The sequence below is a fragment of the Lygodium microphyllum genome, chromosome 2 (genome assembly GCF_053477565.2).
Source record: "Lygodium microphyllum isolate KBCC chromosome 2, Lygodium_microphyllum_v1.1.10, whole genome shotgun sequence".
Lineage (NCBI taxonomy): Eukaryota > Viridiplantae > Streptophyta > Polypodiopsida > Schizaeales > Lygodiaceae > Lygodium > Lygodium microphyllum.
Genome location: NC_141136.1, coordinates 188,809,137 through 188,815,512, shown reverse-complemented (window position 1 = coordinate 188,815,512; position 6,376 = coordinate 188,809,137). Strand labels below are relative to the sequence as shown.

Sequence of the window (6,376 nt, the reverse complement as noted above, 5' to 3'; positions counted from 1 at the left end):
TAAGAGACAATTCCTGCTGTCAAAGAAGTTAGACAATCGAGCCCAAATAATGACAAGAATTTGCAAACAAGTACTTTCATGACATTAATTTACACAAATGTGCACTTCATTGATAAAGAAAATAACAGAACTTAAATTGAGAAGTGCAGGTGGTACAAAGCAAATATGGAGTCATGTTACAACATAGAAATCTGATTCACATATACTTTTCTATTACATATGGAGGATAGAGGCCATAAGGCCTTACATAATACAAGATGGGGAGTAATCCTATGTAGCCTAATCTTCTCTCTACGACTCATCCGCATAAGAAAACTCCTCTTGCTGTAGTGGCATATCGAAGGGAGTCTGCAACAGCAAATTTATATATAATTGTGAGTACCAAATACAAACTGACATATAATGACAGATTTCTCAAATTAGGAATGATATTTATTACTACTTACCAGTTCTCCGCGAGCATAGAGCTTCTCGATTAGGGCACTCAAGCCATGCTTGTATGTCACCTCTAGTGCAGTTGGGTCGCGATTCGTAAAACTTTGCTGTGGCATACAAACATTGAAAAACAACGTACTTGAGATTCATGTTCAAAATACATACATCAACATGGATGTCATTAAATTAGAGTACTCTACCCTATTAATACTTACGAAATCTGTTACGAATGTTGCGTGGCCGCCGCTACCAAGGTGATGCACCGATCCTACGTCCAAGCGCACCTTTGCTGCATCCTTCTGCTGCTTCTACTTGTCCGGAGTGGATGTCGCCTCATCCTGAAGATTACTCCAGTCCTTAGTATCCAGCCACTTCGGCTTCGATTTGCTCTGCTTGACTGCTTCGCATGCATTAGACCGCCTATGCGACTGATAGTCACGCATATGGATCATCATCCACCCTCTCGAAAATCTATCATTGCTAGAGGGCTGAGGAAACTCTCGATACAATGTATCGATTGTGTACTCCTTGCTGGCATCCGGGATCTCCTTCCACTTGTCTGTAATGTTGTGCCGAAATACTTGTTGGCACAACTCATGCATCCTAGAGATGACAGCTTTTCCATCATCATTCATGTATAAATGGCCAGAGGCCTTATCTATGAGATACAAGTAACCTGCAAGATTTTGCAAATGGGTACTTTCATGAAATTAATACAAATGTGTCAAACACAACTTGAATTGATAAGTGCTACTGCGAAAATCTTCATGCAAAAATACATACAAGGAGTCGACACCGTCTTTCACTGGCGAAAATACATGAGATATTCTTTGTAACCATCAGTATCAGTCTGTCCGCCACCGCCAGTGAAAGACGGTGTCGACTCCCTGGTGGCAGTGCGAGTGGGAGAGACTGCATCCATGTCCCCACAACAACAGCTACCTCCTCCTCGATCACGTGACTCTGAAGCAAAGCGAGACCTACGACTGCGTCTACTGGAGACCGAAGCATCGGACCGTCTAGAGTCTGCCGATCGTGTTGAGGTGGAACGGGAAAGCTATGCATCGGCTCTATCTCTGACCCGTGCTAGCTGCTCCGGTGAGAAACGTGCTAGCATTGCGTCAATGTCGTCATCTGTAAAATCTCGACTCATCCTGCCGTCCGTGCCCAAATCCTAAACCTGCACATACAAGGAAAAATAAGTCAATTAGATAATGAATTGCAAGACATAATAAAACTAAGACTTAATTTGCAAGACTTCATTTTAAAATAATAATAAAAATTAGATAATACAAAACACCAAACTCCAAAACATACAAATTGGGTTCCACAATCTCTTCTTGACATAGCTCAGTATACACTGGGAGATCTATACAAAATTCTCCACAAAATGAGGACTCTGCTTCATTGTCAAAAAACCCATTCTCTATCTCCTCTATCTCCATAGGTGAGATGTCTTGGTCCTCCAGGCAGTTCATCCTAGTTTCTTGTATGCCTTCTGTAATTGCCGCTATTAAAGGTGTCTCTCCTACGATCAGTACAGGGGTTCTGGCAAACACGGGGATACTCCTAGATAACATGGGAATGACATACCACCATTGAGGTTGTTGCGGATTAGGCAAAAAGACGACCTGATCCATATTATGATTAGTATAAAAGTCTACTTTGAGATTGCTAAAGCGCATCAAGTATTAGGGACTCTTACCTGCTCACAGTGATTTGGCAAAACAAATGTATCACTCAAATCGATCCACTTCTTCATTGAGTCAATCTCAACAAAGCCGCTTGGCCCTCGCCGAATAGTTGCACCTGCTCCTTCGAGAGTAACCTTGAACCATTGCATATCAAATATGGTCACGGAGAAACTTCGATAGTCCACTGCAAGGATACTCTGTAAACATCCGAAATACTCCATCTCTGCAACTACACGGTTTGGATCTGTGGCACGTCGTCGGCTTTCCTGCTCAAACATTGCCATCACTCCACAGTCCATTGTCGAGCGTAACTTGTCGATGTGCTCTACTCTGAAATGTCATCCACGTGACCATGCTGCACTATGGACCTTATACTGGGAGAAGAACAAGTACATTAGCTGCGATTTGTAGTGTAGATTGTAATTTCTTGGGATTCCATACCTTGGGATTGCATCCATACCTTGGCATTGCATCCACGTGAGAAGTCCCACTCTTCTTTAGTAACTGTTTCTCCATCTTGAGATGCTTTGGTTAGGGCCTCATGTAGCCATCTAGTGGACATGAGTAGAGGCATCTCCTCTAAGCCCTTCGGATATTGAATGGGCCGTTGCCGCGTACTGCATCGAAAGTCAGATCTTGCAGACTCTCGCTCAGCGTGAGCATCCTCATACCGTTGCAGCCACTTCTCCATCATAGCGCTATGCAGCATAAAAAATCGGTTCACCTTGGACTCCATGGATGCGTCCATATTCTTCTCTATTCTATTTCCCACTAGGACATCTCCATTCAGACGATCATCCTCCTTAAGTGACAATATGAAGCCTTTGTCCCGGTCCACAGTGGACAACCACTCAGAAATGTACACCAAGGCCTCCAACACTAACCAACCTTCAGCCATGCTACCCTCAGGATGAGCTCGTTGTCGCACGAATCCCTTTAAGGTCTTCATGAACCGTTCAAGGAAAAACATCCATCGACTATGGACTGGACCTGCAATCTACAATTCATCAACAATATGCACTAGAAGATGGGTTTGTATCGTGAGCATGCTAGTGGAAAGATACTTCTCCAAAAGACAAGAAGTCTCTACTGCCATGCATTTCGCGGATTCAATCGATGATATGTGAATCTCTTTTTGGGAGACAAACTGAACCAACTCGGAAAATTTGTATAGAGCTGTCCGTACCTTCGATGTCAGAGACCCCACGATTGTGATCGGTAATACGAACTGTGAAAACCATGTAATTAATATTGTGTATAAACAAAAGAGATTTTGAAATCTAATATGCAGAATCATGCCATACACAGCCTCATACCGTACATACCTGACACATCTTATGCCAATTATGGGATTTTAGTCCTGTCAGTTGGTCATCCTTTGTGAATGCTGTCTTGAGAGAACGCATTAGGCCAGTCGGCGTGCGAAAGGACTTGATGTTTTCCTTTACTTGTCGCACTTCATTGCTAAACAAAACCCAAGGAGCACGCGGCAATTGCACTTGACCGTCGACGCCACTTACAGGCCAATATGGTTCCATCTTTTCCACTGCTTTCAAATCCATCCTCACTCCTAGTGTGTCTCGCTGCCCAGTGAGGTGGTCCCATAGCAAGCTACCCACATTCTTAAAAATGTGCATGGGATCTAAAAGGTGGTTAATTTTTAGTTTTTTCCAATAAGTCAGCTCATAGAAAATTAAGAAGTGTCACATTCCACTGGGAAGCGAGTCTTGGTCCACCATCCTGCGATCAAACTAGCTCAGTGCATTCATTCTCGCAGGAGGGCGACCAAGAAATCCTTCTCTCATGACATGACCCTCTGGCAAAAAAGCCCGATGTCCCTCAAATACCATCTTCTTCATAGATTTTGACATAGAGAATCCAACCTTGGTCCACACAGAGGACATGCATGGTAACCTGATGTGACTAGCCCTGCAGAACACACATGTACAATGAGGCATGTCATAACACCAACATCGCTCAAAGAAAACTAGAAAAATAAGAAAACATGCTTTACCAGAGTATTCTCCATAACTTGGAAAGTCATGCATGGTCCACATAAGAATTGCCCTTATAGTTGCGGATCGCCTACCAATATGTTTGCTCATGTCCTCCACTACAATTCCCTCCCACAACTCCTTTAGCTCATCAATCAGTGGAGAGAGGTAGACATCCATATTCTTGACTTTGTATCGTCCAGGCACAAGCAAGCTGAGCAAAATGTGTCCTTTCTTGGTGGAAAGCCATGGCAGTATATTGTAGTTAACAAGGACCACGGGCCATACACTATAGGAGGTGGAACGTAAACCAAAAGGATTTACCCAATCCATGGCAAGACCGAATCATAGATTCCTTGCCTCCTTTGCAAAGTCAGGGAAAGTCTCGTCAATGTGATGCCATGCTTCTGAGTCAGCTAGTGTACGCTATAGACCATCAATGGATCGATTTTCGGCATGCCATGTATTCAAATTTGCAAAACTCTTGGTCCAAAAAATGTTACGAACACGTGGTATCAGTGGAAAGTGCCTCAAAACCTTCTGCGGAACAGTCTGTCCTTGCAAGTCATTTTGATACCTGTCTGCACCACACTTGGGACATGTGGCCAACAATTCAAACTCTCCCCGGAAGTGAACACAATCATTGGGGCAAGCATGAATGCAATTATAATCCATGTCTAGCTTTCACAGCACTTGTCTTGCATCGTCACGAGACTCAAGCATCGTGTTTTGGATAGGAAAAATGTAAAATTTCAACGTTCTACAAATTGCAATGAAGCATGTTATTAGAGTACTACATAGCACATTTTAATGGCTTTCAATAAAGAATCATACACATCATAATATACCTGAATAGCTCTGTCACACTCGCATCGCTCCATCCATACTTTGTTTCTATGTTCAACAATGCAAGAAGTGTCTTCAAACAAGATACCCGACTCCCATCATACAATGGAATGGCAGCCTCCGCAATTAAAGGATCTTGGGATTCCGAGTCCGTCGGAAGCAATGATTTGATCATGTTCTCTAACTCGGGCTCCAAAAAAGCAGGAGGATCGTCCATGTCTCCAGCATTCTCACCCATAGAAGGGGGTTGAGAGTTATCACCTTCTATGAGACAGTTAGTTATCTCAGACGACATTTGTATAGAGCGCAGATGAACCCGTCTTACTGGACGCAAGATATCTGCGGACTGCAATGTATCGACATGGCCCTGACCCTGTAAAGGATGTTAAGGAGCTAACTTCTAAGATAACCCCAAACTGTTATAATTAAATCAATTACATGTCATATAGTACGTAATGAGAGAGAACTTATCGCAATCTCGTAATTCAAGACTGCTTGGTCGATTATCTCAACTCAAAACTCTCCATACCATTGCACATGCTCTATGGACAAACGACGTTTCCGATGAATGGCCAATTTGCATTGCGTGCATGGACAGGGCCATGTCGATACATTTCAGGTCTTTTTTATTTTATTTTCATACCTATCTCTTTGAGTTCGGCTCTAAACTTATCTATCTTTGAGGTCGGCACTAAACTATGCTCACACACATACATTTTCGTACCTACATTGCAAAGAATAAAAACCAACACAAAAAAAAATTGAAAACACTTGCTTCCATTTCTCTCTCTTTCAATACTTCCTAACCTACATTGCAAAGCAACACAAAGATCAAAGACAAACCAATACTTTCTAACCTACATTGCAAAGCAAAACAAAGATTGTAAAGAAACCAAAACAGGGCATACCGTTGTGCTCTCTTCTTCTTCGACGACCTCTTCGTGCCGGCGACGCTCCTCTCCTCGCATGCGGCTCGCGGCTTGCTTCCTTGCTCGCCTCCCTTGCTCACCTCCCTCTCTCACTCACCTCCATTTCTCTTTCTCTCCGCCTTTGCGCGCTCATATGCTCATATGAAAGAAACTTTCGGGTTTCGGCAAAATTTTGCCGCAGTAAGTCGTCGCTATTGGCGTCGGTATCCACGTCGCTAAAAACGTCAGTATTGCCTCACTATTTAGCGATGCAAATGCGTCGCTATTTAGCGACGCAAGTACCAACGTTTTTAGAGACGCACATACCGATGCTAATACCGACGCTGAAAAAAAAAACGTTGCTACTTAGCGTCGCTATATATGTGTACCCTTGTAGTGAATCATATCAAGGTACACTTATAACTCACATATAATTTTAGATAAGGTGGACCACCTGTAGCCAATGTGCACATGTCCTCTTTTCATCATCTTTAGCCAG

General features: G+C 43.0%; 1 pseudogene; it reads right to left on the bottom strand.

The window, feature by feature from the left end:
- Positions 1–291: 291 nt before the first annotated feature.
- Positions 292–5,156, bottom strand: LOC148040731 (uncharacterized; annotated as a pseudogene).
- Between the last annotated feature and the right edge of the window lie 1,220 nt (positions 5,157–6,376).